This window comes from Periophthalmus magnuspinnatus, chromosome 13, assembly GCF_009829125.3.
Source record: "Periophthalmus magnuspinnatus isolate fPerMag1 chromosome 13, fPerMag1.2.pri, whole genome shotgun sequence".
In the NCBI taxonomy this organism is placed as follows: domain Eukaryota; kingdom Metazoa; phylum Chordata; class Actinopteri; order Gobiiformes; family Gobiidae; genus Periophthalmus; species Periophthalmus magnuspinnatus.
Genome location: NC_047138.1, coordinates 5,093,044 through 5,109,739, shown reverse-complemented (window position 1 = coordinate 5,109,739; position 16,696 = coordinate 5,093,044).

Genomic DNA, 16,696 nt, shown 5'->3' with positions numbered 1-16,696 from the left:
TAAAATACCTATAAATCTACTGCATTTAAAGAGTGATGAAGCAAACTCACCAGTGGCACATGTTTGGTTTAGGCCCCTCCCTTCGTGCTTATATTCACACTGACAGAAATGGGCTATTACAGAAAATAATAGGATAGTGCTACATTAAAGGGCTGTACTGCATTGGGACAAGACCATAAAACGCTTTATATAAGGTTAAAGACTAAAAACACACCTGTTTGGAGCAACAATTGTGAATGACCTGTTGCTGAGTTATTCACTGCCTTTTATCTTTTGTTCTATAAACCCAAAAATAGCCTTAACCTAAATTCCATGTATGAAATGTAAATTATACTTGGAGTTTTCCTTCAGCACTGGTTGCTCTAAGTGTTATAACACTGTGCTGTATAGTTCCAAATAAATAAGTTACTATCGCTTCAAAGGCTTTGTACTCAAATGAACACTTCTGTTCCTATTTTATGGTAACATTGAGCTCAACCTTTGCCAAACCTCTGACACCAGAGTTTAATAGGTTAGAAAGAAATCACCATCTGCCTTGTTCCATGCAAGGGACTTTTGTCTGGCCTGGTTCTGATCCTGAGTCTATTGCCATACACTTATCTCTGAGACCTAGCTTCTCCTTTTGGGGTAAAAAGCCTGGTCAAGAGTTCCTGGCCCTGGAAGTGTGTTTGGTCACCAGGAGAACAAGAGAAGGGCCATGTGTGGCCTTTAATTCACGCCATTGTCTGCCAGAAGCTAATCTTGGCCGGGCTCAGCGTCTTACCGCTCGCAGGCAGTGAATGGATGAGTGAAAAGTTAAATATGCTTTCAAATGTAAAACCAAAGTCTGGCCCAGTATTGTGGCAGTGTCATTGTGGGAATGTGAGATTTGCTGTTGACCCGGGCAACAGGCGGAGAGGGGCCAGTCTGAGTTTAAGGTGCATTCAGGCTTATGTTTGCAGGTGGTAGTCTGTAATTCACTGGTTATGCACTGATTTCCATGTGGCCCCATGTGTGAAAATAAATTACGCCAAGTTGCATCTCATCGCTCAGAGAGAAACTGGGAGAGAAAATATAAAGTAAACAAGAAGCTATTTGGCTTACATATTTATAACCTGAACTCTATAAAGCGAAGGTGGAAAGTAATGAAATAATAAGAGAAAATACTTTTGTACAACAAACACTGTTAACACTGAACATGTGTCATTCAATTAATCTAATCTACTGAATCTACTGAAGTCACTTTACTGAGATTTATTCTGTTCATATGCTGCATTGTTGCTCTTATTGTACATAATAGTTTTTTTGGTATTTTATATTTTGCTCCATCGAAACAGTGTGTTACATTAGAGTTTATTTTTAGCCATTAGCTATTATTATATTAAGCTACTATCTATTATCTTGTTTTATTGCATGTTACCATTTTCCTGCTGTTCTTGAACTGTGCGGTGCAATACTGTAATTTCCCCACTGTGGGACTAATAAAGGCATATCTTATCTTTTTACTTTTCAAGCACCTTTATTGTATTGATATTTTAAATGAATATTTCGACTTGACAACATTTTAGAGAAGGTATTCAGCTCATTTTGAAATGGGTTAATGTAAAAAGTACGTACTGTTTTTAAAAACATTTATCTTTGCTGTGTCCTCACTGTAGACCTGGAGGAGTGGGGTCCAAAAGATGCAGCTCAGTAGTTTTAATCAAAAAACATCAGACTGATGGCAGAGTAAAGTAACAACATTTTAGTCTGTGCATTTGGTGGGAAATAAATGCTTTGTGAAATATGCTCAAAACGATGCAAAAAAGAAAATAGAGCTAAGTATAAATTATCCAACATAAACATAAGCCAGATGTTCTTGTGAAAACTCCAGATGGAGGCACAAAACCTGCATCGGCTCATACAGTATAGAGAAGACTTGCTCATATGTTGAAAGAATATGTCTAAGATACATTTAAGTTAAAGCATTTTGATTGTTAGTATACTTATTTGCTCTTACAGTAGCTAAAGACTTTGGCAAGAATCTGATAAATATGACAGAAAATAATTTATCCATAGCAACTTTCCCTGTTGCTATGAACTTGTACCATTGCTGTCCATACTAAGCGCCGTGTTCTTGTACTATTAAAAGAAAAAAAAAAAACATGTTTGCCTTTAATCAGGCCTTAGTGGCTGTGACTCAAATTATATGGTTCATAAAACTCCTAATTGGCCAACGCTCAGTGAAGCTATCCATACAAACTGTACTATTTGTTCATAAGGAACTTAAAGATTAAATTAAGTGGAAATACATTTAGTTTTTTTATTGTATGAGTGAATATGAAATAATTATTTGAAGTAACACTTGCCATTAGCAGGGAAAGTATATAAATAGATATAACTAAAAGGTTTGTATAGCAACACATTTTACAATAATGTTTTTCCTGTAAACTTGGAAATGCTGTTGATAAATCCTGCCAAGTCTAAAATGAACATTTCAAATTGCTTTTTCCCCTCAAGCTGAATTTACCATTTGTTGCAGTTCATCCTGTTGCCTCTAGGGAGAGAGACAGTTTTCGCAGATGCTCCAAACTCTAAAGTTCTGATATACAAACAATGAATGTTTCAGAGGAAATAATGGAAATAAAGTTTGAACAAATTGTGCTCCTGTTCCAACATATAGTTCAGCTCATAAATTACTCATTTAGAAACAGAGCAGCAAAATGCACAAGCTGCAGCTACTAGTGTTTAAAACATAACACTTTAGATGGGAATATTATACACTACTAAAATATTAATGCAGAGCTGAGGAACAGCCTGTTTTTGTTTAGTTCTTACTTTTTTTCTCGAAAGTAATTTAAGAATGAATGAATGTCTGTGGCAGGACCAAAAGTCACTAATTATTGGTAGCCGGCAATTATCCATAATGTCCAGTATTACTAAACTCAGTTATACATTAGACAAAAATGAAGTTAGATGACCCAGAGAGAAACATAGAAACATGAACAGTCTACTAACTACATACAGCATGCAACACACTTCATAAGAGAAAGGAGCATAACATTTTTGACAAATTTACTGACATTTTCATGCTTATTCTGTATTTTAATAACATAATGGGAACTTTACTTGACTTTGCTGAAACTTGCTGTTTAAATTATTATTTATGTCTATCAAATTTCACCTTTAAACTGTTGACATTTTGTTTAAGTTACCAATTGAAACCACATTTATTTGTTTGTTTGTAGCTTTGAAGATTTTTTCCTTTAAAATGCCTGAACCGCATATATATATAAACTTTCAGCTCCTCTGCTCCAAACTTCAGTGCACATCTTACGGTTGTCAATTCAAAGCTATTCCCCTCAAACTGTAATAGGATCGGGACTAGGAGCTGCTTCTCCGTGATTGATGAGAGATTAAAAGGATTGTTGAGATTGAAGGCACATTTAACTCCCCGCTGAGGTCCAATTTCTTGTCCTCATGTTGGCAGTAGATCCACTCCCATGCAGATGAGAAGATCGCTGCGGTAAAAGATGGGACATGGATGGAAGAACATAGAGAAAACGAGGTTACAGACGCGCACAAAGTCATTTTTATTGAGACTATTCTTTACTGTTATTGTCGGTAATAATTCGGGAGTGAGGGAAAAAAATCCAATGACAAGGCAAGAGGACAATGAATCTTTCGTTCCGGCGTTGGTTGCCATAGTACATCATCTGAATCCTAGTGCGCAGAGATTTTTGTATTGATTGGGTGCTGTGTTGCTCTTTATACATATCCTTGCACCTTTGAACTGGCCAAGAGATGGACTGTCGAAAGGCACTCACACGTAATAACTACATTTGATCAAAACACAAAGCAGTTTAGAGTATCTACCCACAGACATAAGGGTTCAACACTAATGCTAGTATTCACTGTCCACCAAGCTAGTCCGGAAACTTGTTTTGCCAGCATTACAGCGCTAACCTTTCACTGCGTAACTCTTGGTAATGTTTCTGCACAAAGGGCTGCACATACAAGACATATAAAAACTGATTTTGTTTAATTTGTTTGTCAGGGCACGAAAACAAAGGTAAGCTGCACACAACACTCCAAAGAAAGTATTCTAGACGTCAGGTGTTTAGACAATTTTATTTACATGTTATCCATCCATCCATTTTCTTAGTCTAAGCAAGGACTCCCAGACTTCCTTCATCCCAGACACGTCCTCCAGCTCCTCTCGTGGGACCCCGAGGCGTTCCCCGACCAGCTGAGAGACATAGTCCCTCCATCGTGTCCTGTGTTTTCCCCATATTTACACGTTATGATTGATCTTATTGTTAAGTACAGTTGTGTTTAGTAGTTTAAGTAGAGTTAACCAGTCAGAGAAAACTCCATGGCTCCAGTTCTAATAATTGCTATGGATATTTGTATTACGGAATCCCATATAAAACTTGGGCCTGGGATCCAGAATGAACATTTCTTCAATACTTTACAAAAATGTGGTCACCGGTCAATCTCCCCGTTTTCAAATGGGCGTGATGGACAGGGGGGTAGGCCAAGCAAAGACATGCACAGTCCGTCCATACAGGAAATAATAAAGGAAAAACAACTATCAAAGGGGTATGAAAAACAACTATCAAAGGGGTATGAAAAAACATCTCAGATTTCTGGAGAATCAATGAGCGAAGCACTAAACACTGATAATCTGAGGTGAGATAACTTTGATTTTATTGGTAAATAATAGATGACCAATGATCTCCTTCATTTGTCATGTGTCACTGAAAAAACTAATCTGATTCACGATCATATTTGACTGGGCTTGTGATGCAAAGGAGGATGTGAGGACCAGACTGATATCAATCTGTATGAAAATCATGTCTGTCTGAAATAGCCAAGCCAATACAATACAGTAAATATTTGAAATTGATCAATGTAGTAAATAAAACTGAACTGTTTGTGTGCAATCATGAATCCAAAGTACTGATGTTAAGAGAGGAAGCAAAAACATTTTGGCATCCAAAAAGTGATTTTGATTTGTGAAAATTTGAGTTTCTCTGCTTATTTTTTTCTTGTCAGCATCAAATTCCAGGCTGAAAGAAGTGGATTTCAGGCAAATTACAACAAAATTTCATGATTTTCTACATTTTCTGGTTGATTTTTAATGTCATCTTCTTCAGCAAATCCAGCCGTGTGCTCTGCATATTGAACAGGTGATAAAACATAAAAAAAGTTTAAATATTTTTTTTATTTATATTTCAAAACAAAATAGTTCCCTTGTAGTAATAGAAAGTGTTAGCATATTACAGATAGATACAGATTACAGACAGGATACTGCTCAGTTTTAAAGTAGTACATGTCTTTACGGGGCCAAACAGGTAAACCATAAGGAGCTAAAACGTATAGCTTTTTCACCACTTCATTATCACTTTCACTGCCCTTTATAAATGGTTTTATTGACTTTATAAAGCCACCTCATATCGCACAGTCTGCCGACGATCCCAGACTGTGCTCTGTGTGAATTCACTGACTCCACTATTCATCTAAAACTGAAAGGTTAGGACAGTTTTGCCCTTGAAAATGTGTCATCCCTGTGACCCAAGCCATTACTCTGTGCAAGTATATGATTAGTGGCAACCAGCAGAGATAACGACCGCATGCCCATCAAAATCAAGTCATGGCTTAGAGAGTCCACAGCCTGTTGTCTTAATACAAGCTGAAAGGCTGTGTCAGGGTCCTGGGGTCAAGTCACCATTTCAGCAGTGCATTAAGTCAGCACCTCAGCTAGTTCACCGCTTTGACATTTAATAGTAAGTGAGCTGAAGAAAAGGGTCCCAGCCTGCCAAATCCAGCACTCAAAACCCCTTTAGTGTTTATAGATCAAGTGGTCTGCGTGAGAAAGAGTGGTGCCATGAGCTAATGAGATCATATGCAGTGAGGAATTAGCACTGCTGGCCATTTTGATAAAACATAAAAAATAAAAAAAATTGCTGTTTAGTAAATTGCTTCTATTTTCTATTGTTTCTATGGTTTTGGACAGGAAATGGACAGGGTGAAATGGGGACAAAGAAAGAGTAGCGACATTCAGAAAATCAATGCCTGCCAGAACTACTTAAAAAAAGAAAAAATAAGTATTAAGTTGCACTCTCTGGGATAAATTGCACAAAAATGCACTATAGTCCAAAGTATAACCAGGACACATGGCTAATTTTCAAGTCATTGTCAAGTGTGAGCCGCAAACCCCTTTTTTTCTCTTAATTCGAACGAATCGTGACAGTTCAAATAGACCATCAAATAAAGTGGGTCCTCACTCGGCTGAAGAGTAAAAGTCCAGTGCATGGTCTGAATTTGAACGTAATCAGGATTTTCTGCTTGTATCTCTCTCTCAGAGGACCACTCAAAGCCATCAGCTATTATCAGGCGTCGAGCAGCGCCTGTGGTCCGTGTGACCCCATCCATATGCCGCCGTCCCTCTAAAAATGGCAGAGTTTTGACTGGCAGAGAAACGGAGAGAGAGAGAGAGAGAGACGGAGGGGGCGAAGGCAACGGTTTGAAAATGAGTTTGGTGCGTAACAGACTCCTCATGCGTGTCACGAACCAACCATCATTACTTTTAAAGGGGTCGATTTTAAGTCACGGCCTAACATATGGGTCTGCAAGCCTTCTGACTGGGAACTATGTATGTGTATATGTAAGAGCAAAGGCACTCACGACAATACAACTGTTCACTCAGCCCAGGTTGGCACAATTTCCTAGTTAAAAACAATGATTAGTGCGTTTTGAGACATGATGTTGCCAGATTATTATTTGGCAAAAAATATGTCATGATTGTCAAAGCTGGGATGGTTGACAGCCTAAGATTTGCAACATTAAATTCACTTCAGCTGCAGGTAATAAGTGACTCAAGCACAGTGCAGACTTGGAGCGTGCTGTGGAAGATAATAACAAACAACTTATCTTATCAATTTCATTTAACAAGCCCTTACTTTATTTTGAAATACAGACTTCAGGACTGGCCAAATGATTCACAGCTATTGCATCGACAACAGTTCTGAGGCCATGCATCACTATTTCAGCAGCATGCAGTAGAGTTGAACAATGGCCGAAACAAAGAGCCAGGCTGGTAAATGGGTTTAGGTAAAATAGTTTCATTTTTTGTTCAATAACCCACAAGACAGCGTGTTATTCTATGGGAGAACCATTGAAGGAATAGTCGATATCTAACCTTTAGCCCAGAATAAAAGATGTCTTTATCATGATTTTGGCTAAACCAGGAAAATCTCTTAAGTAATTAGTTTGTGGCTGGGCTGTGTTTTAACATCAATATTGATAAGGTGTCAGGAGGCCTTTGTTTGGCTTGAGTCATTGCTCTGGGTGAAGCCACAGATTTACAATAGGCTGTATAGGAGCAGGCTCTAACTGAATTTGGACTTGCCCTCTCTGGTCCCCACAGCAGTCACTGTGTGAGTGATTACTCTGATTTATAAATGGTCCGTCCAGGAGAGTCCGCTACACTCAGGCAGTTAGATAGAGTGCTCGCTAAAGCGGGGTGATGTCTTTCATAAATGTAAATGTGATTAAATGAAATGTGGAAGTAATTTCTCAAATAAATTACTATTTTAAGATAAGAAACTGGATTGGAGAATGGCTAGATTACAGTAATGTCTATAAACTTTCACACCCGACTGAGGAGATATTTTGGGGTCTGAAATGTTAGGAAAAATACTTTTACATTGACTATTTAAATGTTACTCAAATCAGAACACACTATTTTTTTCAATAAAAGGCTAAACATTGAAGTAATAAGCTTTTGCAAGATTACATACAATTTGACATTTTTTAAAGCAAAAATCTAACATTGGAGATTTTTATTATAATTATTATTTATGTATATTACAATGCATGTTTTATTTTAATGTAAAAAACTTACCCATAACTACCCACTTAATTTAAATTTAAAACAGAGAACATGTTTCTGTGTAGGTTGAAATTGTATTAATATAATTTTCCAAAGAGAAAAACTGTCATTTTCAACCATAACCATATCTTGAATATAAACACTATTTTATCCTTGACTTTACACCAAAAAATGAAGATGGATTGTAGAAAAAAAAAAAAATGTAGGTAAAGTAAGCTGTCCAAAGTTGTAGACAAGAACTCGGAGTACAAAATTCCTCTTAATTAAAACAGCAGTGATGCAGAAGAGCTCCGTCCGTTGCATTCAGCTGTATTGACTATGGCCTGTAGTGAGTTCACGCCCACTTGCTTATTGCCTGCAGCCCCCGATCGTGTGAGCTGACCCATCCTGCCGCATGACCCCATCCAGGGCAGCACCTGTGAGCTTCCTCCGAGAGTCGTGTTGCTGATAAATGAGCCCACGGTGATGAGCAACTGATGGAGTGGCTGGCAAAGGTCAGGATGCTAGGGGAAGCTTCATTCTGCTCACTCATTTCAGCCAAACCAGCAGCCCCTTTCTTGCAAATGCTTGATAACCCCAGCCAAAGGGCATCAGGCTAGAACCAAAATCCATCACCAGGTTCACGGCGTAACATTTCTATTAGTGAGGATCGGCCAGGTTCAGCATGTAGACGCATTGTTAGCTTTAAAAAAAGGAAAGCCACAACAGTGTGCCAAATTAGACTGCATGCTGATTGTGTTTAGGTGTAGCTACCGGCTAACAAGGCCCACAGGGGGCGAGTGTCGATACATGGTAGAAGCGTGCAGAGCGATTGTTTATTGTCATTTCTTATGTATATTACTTTTCAGCTTTTATGCTCCCATCAAATTTGATAGCCACTTGACAAACAGGTGTTGTGCAGGCATGCTTTTAGTAAGACAAAGCCACACATGTTTGGAGACTGAAAGCTGTTTGTCATAGAACAAGGGCACTTTAAAAGCACTACATGAGCAAAAGGCAATTAGTACTTTAATCACTCAAAAAGTAACAAGCATCACACCATGTTGTTCGTAAAATGGAAGTTAATTTTCAGCTTTGGCGGTTTTGGTTGGTTAACGTCATTGCAGGTTAAAAAGCTTGACTCAACACAAGGACCAAACGGGGCTCAGTTAGAACCATACTAAAAAGATGACTAATATTTTATACTATGTAAGGCTACATATGAAAAACGCTGGAGATTTTCTTGCAGATTAGCGTTTTTTTGCAATATAACTTGTAATACTGCAAACATCCATATCACAATAACAATTTAACACGGTTTTGTGCAGCTCGCCAAGTCTGAAATTTAAACAGTGCTTAATACTTTCTCTTTATGCACTTGTACAATATATACTGATTAAATACATAATGAAATGTAAAAAATGCTACCTGAAATTGTATTTTACTGCTTGAGTGAGAATATTCATGGAGATGCAGATAAAGGAACACCCTGGATGTGCCGAGGTGAAAGTACTGAGGATGTGCTATCTCCATGGCAGAGCAAAAACCTTGCAGCACATTTGGACACAGGGGACAATCGCCCTGAACGCTGTCCGCACTCACCCATACTCACATCTAAAGATGGTCCTGATAAAATGTCATCTTTCAAACGTTCTTGTGGTGAGCTATAGCCCTGTAGCCAGCCTGCGCCCCAAAACGGAGGAGGCAGGTGTGAGCACTTTGAAAATAATGCCCTTTACCAGCTCCTGCCGTTCAAATTTGCATCACAGAGAACAAGTGCTAAATGTCAGTGGTCAATCAATTCAAAATAATCTAGTCTGCAGAATATAAAGCATAGCATATCCACAGTGTTGATAGAAATTGTAATGAAATGACCTCTTGTCCTATAGAAAAGGGAGCAAAATTCATTTGCTTCACTGAGTCAGTTTAGTAATAGAAAATGAGAAGGCCAATTCATCTATGAAATTAAACATATCCCTCGGGTAACATTATCTAAATATGCACACTTTTTTTTTGTTTCATTGTTTTCTAACATTACAAGTGGAACAAGTGGAACGACATGTAGTTAGGGGACTCACTCTGTTTCAGTTGTTAAAAATAAAATCCGACTTGGGGCATTTGGGCATTATTCACTGGATTTACAAAAGCACCATAAGCTATACATGATAACAGCACAGAGCTGTTGAACAAAGGCGTTTGACAACAGCTTATTGAATTCTGCCCAAGTTCAGATCCTCAGGTCAATAGGGAGCCCCGTGTGTGGCTGGCCATGCATTCCAAAGCTTCTGAATACAATTGTTTGGCTCTGTTCTTTACTTCATTAATGCACATGAACTGCTCCCGGGCACCCTTGTCAATGCTAATGAGCATATTAGTTTGCCCCGGCAGCAGCCACTGTCTTTTGATCAAGTTAATATTGGTCGAAGATGCAGGGAACCCAACACCAAAAGGACAGAGGGGAGAGAAGATGGTGCATCTGTGGCTTCTTGGAGTCAAAGGGTTAGATTCCTCCCTTCTCCTTTTTCACGGCGCCTTCCTAACTGGAACAGGTGATTAAAAACAGACCTCCCGTGGTTTCTTTTGCTCTCAGGCTTGATTTTGAGTAATTTCTCCTCCAAGAAGGTTTTGCGGGAATGCCTTTTCTATATGCCCTTTGGTGAAGAAGAAGTCACACTGTTCCTGCTGCTTGCTGCCTAATGGTGCCTCTGTTCATTAGCAACACATTCAAAGTCAAAACCTCATGCATAATACGATTTTAATTCAGCGTTTTTGCCGTACAGTGCTTTATGTACCGACCACTATGGAAATGTATTCAGATCCAGACATTTTTATTTAGTATTATATCAGTAAATACTGTTCTATAATCTATCATGTGAAAAAATATGTTTGCATGTAAAAAATGTGTTCAACTTTTAATCCTGTTAGAGCTGGTTCTTTTTTAGGATGAAAAATCTCCCAATTTCTCTGGTAAGGGTTCAATGAAAAGCTTTATGAAGATGAAATGTGTGCTCTGGCCTTTAGTCAGACACAGCAAAAGATGTAGAAAGTGAGACATTTGGTTCAATATATCTGAGTTAGTTAGTTGAAAAGGGGAAATTAAGTCATAATAGCCAATAATTCATTAATGAACATAAAGAAAAATGCATAGCAAACTGCAGCGAAGACCATAGCTTCAAACCGTAGGGATAAGATTCACAGCCTGGAGCGACAGTGGCAAGGCTTCCAAAATTGCAGCTGCCGACATCAGCAGCACCAGGACCAAAAGGGCCTGCGGTCAGTGGAGACCAGAAATAACCTATTTGCACACACACTATTAGATTAGACAGTCACTACAACACTTCCAAGGCAATAAGTCAATTTAACTCCTCTGCATAAAATCATGTTTTTTATTTTCCAAGAAGACCTTTTTTTATTGACCTATTTTAGAACGGATGGACAGACTAATATGGAATTAAACCAATCAAGGACAGAAATTTTTATCTTTAATAAAATAAAGTGTGTAGTAAAAATGATATGATGGGTTTTTAAAAGGCTGAAAACTCAAATCTCAGTAAGAATTTATCTCGCCAACAGCACAAGGTAATATGTCATAAGTAATTTCAGTTTATAGTTACATGTTCTATAAAACGTTTACCCACATGAGTTGGTTTTCACGGAACAAATTCTGCCTTAAACATCACTGAGCACATATACACTTTCCCTCAGTTTTCTAAAATCTTGACACCTCCGTCAAACATTAAGGATTTTCCATTTAAAATCCAGGTCCATGAGAGACTATGTAGTACCTTTCATTTGACTCATCATACACCTACAAACACTTTGCACACCCACAAGTGAATACTCTGTAAGCTTTTAGTGATGGCCACAAAGCCAGACAGACACTGTGCACGGTATATGGTTCATACTGAGGCCGTTCTTAGAAAATGTGTCTCCCACTCAACATCAGAGTAGAAAGCACTAGGTGTGAAGCATGGTGCAATTATGTTCTGAGAAACTGCCGTGATGGACATAAAGCTTTTGATAAAGGTTTTTGTGGCTTAGTAAAATGTAAGCAACTGTAAGAATAAAAGTATAGTACCAACATAAAAAGTAGTTTCATGTATTATTTGAGATTCAATGTAAATATATATTCTGTAGGTGTCATGTTTTAATAATGGTTGGCTAATATTATCAATGCTTCTGCGTGATGCCTGATATGACCAAAAACTTGAACCAAAATGCAATGTGATGTTTTCATAATTTTATAAGAAAAAATCTATATCCACTAGTACTGTGTCTACTACAAGTACTACAATTACTGCTACTACTACTACTACTACATGCTTATACAATTCGATATTTAGCTGTGTTTTAAACAAAGTAGATATTTATTCATTTTATAGTTTGTTTTTTGTCCTGTAAGTTTTATTGAACAGGACAGATGTGGGGAAAGCCTTTCAGGAATAGCCAGAAAAGAGCCAAGTACAGAGCCTAAATCTCAATATACTATTATACATCACATTACTTTACAACATATAACTACTGATACTGATTGATGTAAAAGTAAACAGAAACATGTAAATGTAATTTTACCGAAGTTGCACAAAACCAATGCAGTAGCGACCTGCTGGCAGTGAAGAGTAAACAGCCTGTAACAAAGTGAGCCCCGAGGAGAGTCGGAGCTGTGGGTGATGATAGATGAGGGTGAAAAAGTGTATGAATCTGGCCAAGATCACACACATCCATCCCCACCTGTCAGACAGTGACTAATTTCCGAGTGGGAGCCGGGCACTGGCAGGCTGAGCGCCACGGGTCAGAGGAGCCACCGGGGTGACTGCGAGGTCCTCTGTACTAGCTGCGAGATAATGGCCGCGAGCTTACATGACAGGCCTTAGCACAGAGCCATGAACAACACGTCTGATCAATCACAAGGCTTCAGGGATGTGTACTGTGTGAAGATTATGAGACAAGTGACAGGCATGAACACATAAAAGGAGCTTCGAACTACTTACAAAGTTTACTCTAAGCAGGTTCAAAGTGTTTTTCAGATTGACCAGTACTTCAAAGCCCTTTATACGATGTTTTTGATAGTAATTCTCAAATACTCATGGGAGCAATGTCACATCAATGTACTATTCAAGTAACCAGAAGATATAAATAAATGATCTTTTAGTGCACAACTAATGATTTCACTGATTAAATTTTCGTTTCATCTAAATCTTATCCATTCAAATATACCAAAATGCAACTTCATCAGCTTAAAACTTGAGGAAAACATAATCTTTGCAACAACTTCAGTAAAAAAATCTTCAAAGCTGACTGAATACTATAATGCACAAAACAAGCATATTAAAATGTAGTTCTTTCCTTGCACCACAGTTTGAGACATTTTTGGTAGAGATATTTTGAGAATTTGATAAGAAATAAAAGGCACTGCTAAAATTGTGCAAACTCTTTTGAAGAAACTACATTCACACTTTCCAACTTTACACATGGGAACACAGCACTGTCTTATTCTGGAGTGGATTTATGCTGCGGCTTTGTTGTCCCATTCATTACTACTGGGACAGCTGTGCCATTAGTTCCACAGAAAATAACACCTAAAAAAAACAAAAAAAACTTCAAAAGACACGGTAACAATCTATTACTGTTTCACACTGTTTACACTGGTATCAAATTAGTAACAGATGCCAACCACAAAATCAAAATGTGGAAAAGTTTAGTTTTGAACAACTAAAGTAGACAAAACTTCCGACACGCTGTACTTAACCAGCTTGTAACGTCAGTCTTTTCTGTTGGTATTATGAAAACTAATATGAAGCCAACTGTACTGCGAGTAATTTCTTTGCATGAATACATCCTTAAAAGTACAGTCTTTTTCTAATTATAGACTACTACTGCTACCGGGACTTTAAGGAAAACCCTTCAATTATGATTTTATTCAGTCTAGACATTATAAAAATGAGCAAAGGTCACATTTTACTGTTTAATAAAATATTGTTGCTAATACTTTTGTAATCTAGAATGCCCTGAAACAAAGCAGGTTTCACAGCAGTACTCAAATGACACCAGCTAACGATCCCTAAATGCAAAGTACTGTGACCGCCATAGTAATAAACTGGAGCGGTTAATTGTAGGTCTGGCACTACATCACAGTTTGTATTGGCCCTCTAACCTCTAATACTCTAATACACGCATATGTATATAATATAAAGTCAAAAAAATCTAAATTCCTCTGACCTGTGATCCCATTAAGATTGCGTGTAATAAGCCCAGTCGAGGGAATACAATGGATTTAACTGTAATGTTATAAATTAAATTAGATCTTCTGTGCATTGATTGTAAAACACATTAGTGATAGTAAATCCCGATTATATTAGATGAATGCATTTGTTGAATTTCTTTTCATTGAACGTTGCAGATATCTGTGAAGCCTACATCGATCTTACAGCATTAGATGGGTCCGCGTTTATTGAAAAAGCAATATAAATGTCTACATGAGAAAGGTGAATACTAAAGGTCGTGCCCTGTAGTCAGCAAGAAGGACGTGAGGCACAAATATGATGTCAAATACAGCGGTCGATCTCACAAGATGGTTAGCATGTAAAATAGTCAGCGTTTTGTACACACACCTGCACCTGTTTTTGAGGTTTTGTATGGACTTGTTTGTTTTAGATTTATTTATTTATTTATTTATTTTTTCCAGTTTATGTTGTATTTTGAACAGGGCACCCATGAAAAAGTGCTCTCATTGGGTCCCCCTGTATAGATAAAGATAAAGATAAAGATGTTAATTAACCTAGAGTAAAGGATTATTGGTATAAAATGGCATGCTCATTCAACTACTGGCTGCATCCAAGTGTTGTCTCTGAAATATTAAACCATACAGACCAAAGGTTTGAGCAATTTCTTTTTCTTTAGTTTCTTATGCTTACTACGTTCATTCTCTCAGTTCTTTCAGTTCAATGCCAAACCACAAAAATATAACTTTCCAATTAAAGCATGACCTATAATTGTTAGTTTGAAAAAGGAACATCCAACAATCCCTAAGGAGTATGGAAACCATTAAAGAGAAAAAACCTTTTTAAACCTCGGGCTTACCGCAGCTCTGGTGACAAACTGACATTTGGGAGTCCAAGCAACAAAAAGATGAAAACAGCAAAATAGAATACAAAGCATAATTAAGATGAATCAACAGGAATAAAAAATGCAGAAGCCAAATGTAGCTGCTCAGGTGCAGTTTGAAAGAAACCACTGTACTTTGACATTGTTTGGCATATGTCTCAGAGAATACTCACTCACAACTCACTTAAACACCTGTTGAAGTTCGAAACACAGAACAACTCGTCCTAAAACATGTGAATACAACATGAATTTCCTGTTCTGTTGGGAGAAAATTCATGTAATTGCATTTTTGCTCAATGTTATAGTGCTTCTTTTCTCAACACACGCACGTTTAGAAAATGTCTTCTCAATCTTCCGAAGTCTATTTCTGAATACTTGACTGATTATAGCTGTCTCCAAGGTGTCCTTTTGTCACATTATTGGTCTCCAGGAAATTGTTTTCAATCCCTCCCGTATAAACTTTGTGTGCTATTGCTAAAGGCATCAGAGCCATTAGAAAGACGCTCACGTTTTTCTCAATGGTGTAAATTACTCGTCCATAAAATGAGCTGGAATTATTGCTTTCAAAAATGTACGCAAGCTGTAACCAATTAAAGTGCCACAAAACCTTCATATGATAAGGACTCCTCGGTTTGAAAAGGCCGATAAGCTGAGAGAAGGAATGCGCGTGCTGCTATAAATTACTTCACAACAGAAATAACAAAAAGGAATATTTCCGCACATAAATAATATTTCTTACAATAACTTAACTCTGAGATAAAGTTTGATAATAAGAAAGGCAGCTGACTTTGACTGAATGATTAATCAAACACACAAATGTAACAGCGATAGGCAAAACTAGCAGTTATCTAATGAACCTCTGCAGAGACGTCAACACAATCTTCTCTCAAATGTAACTAATCCTGGACATGGTTAAAATGAATCTCAATTTTACAATTTATTTCTCCTTAAATTGCTTAGCCCTACAACTGCATCATGTCAACACATCAAACATCTTTACATTGTCTTGTTCTGGTTTGATTTACTGTGTAGAAAAGGTGACTGACAAGTGTGTTTGTAGTGTATCTGCTCCAACACACTCTTGGGGAAAATCTCATGTTAACAAAGCCTTACACTTACACAACTTCCTCCAGCGTTTTAACCTTCTCCTTCCCGTAGCCTCACAGCTGACCTCAGAGCAGTCCAGTTGACAGAATCTGACACACCAAAGGAGTAACACGACTCCCTGAAGTGTATTTTCGCCTCCGACACAAAATACCACATTTTTAAGCCAGAGTTTAATAAGCTGTCTGCGTCCGACGGAGCGGCTCCCGGAGGTGTTAAGGTGAAGGGCTCGTCCTGACACCGGGGCTGGGTCCTGCTTCTCGTCCACTGCCTCCGGAGGTGAGGGTAACGCAGACGGAGCAGCTGAGAAAACATTTTAGCCTCCACTGCGGCTCCATCAACACCAGCTGGAATAATAAGGGTTCTGATTTAAGGCGGTTTAAATCTAAGTTCGAAGAAGACAAATAATCACGGGCCGCAGGGAGATCTACGCTGGGCCTGTGAGTGCGAATCAGATATTTTATTCACGCTGGGTTACAGGTGCTCACAAATTTAAAGTGCACTTGGAGTCCAACCAGGAAATAGACCTCAGGTGATTAACATGGACTTTTTGGTGGAATTTATGTTTTAGCACAGAAACTACATATTTACAAGCAGGGATTTCTTTGGTAATAAGGTATTTTCCCCCAAATTTCTTATATTTGATTTCATTTG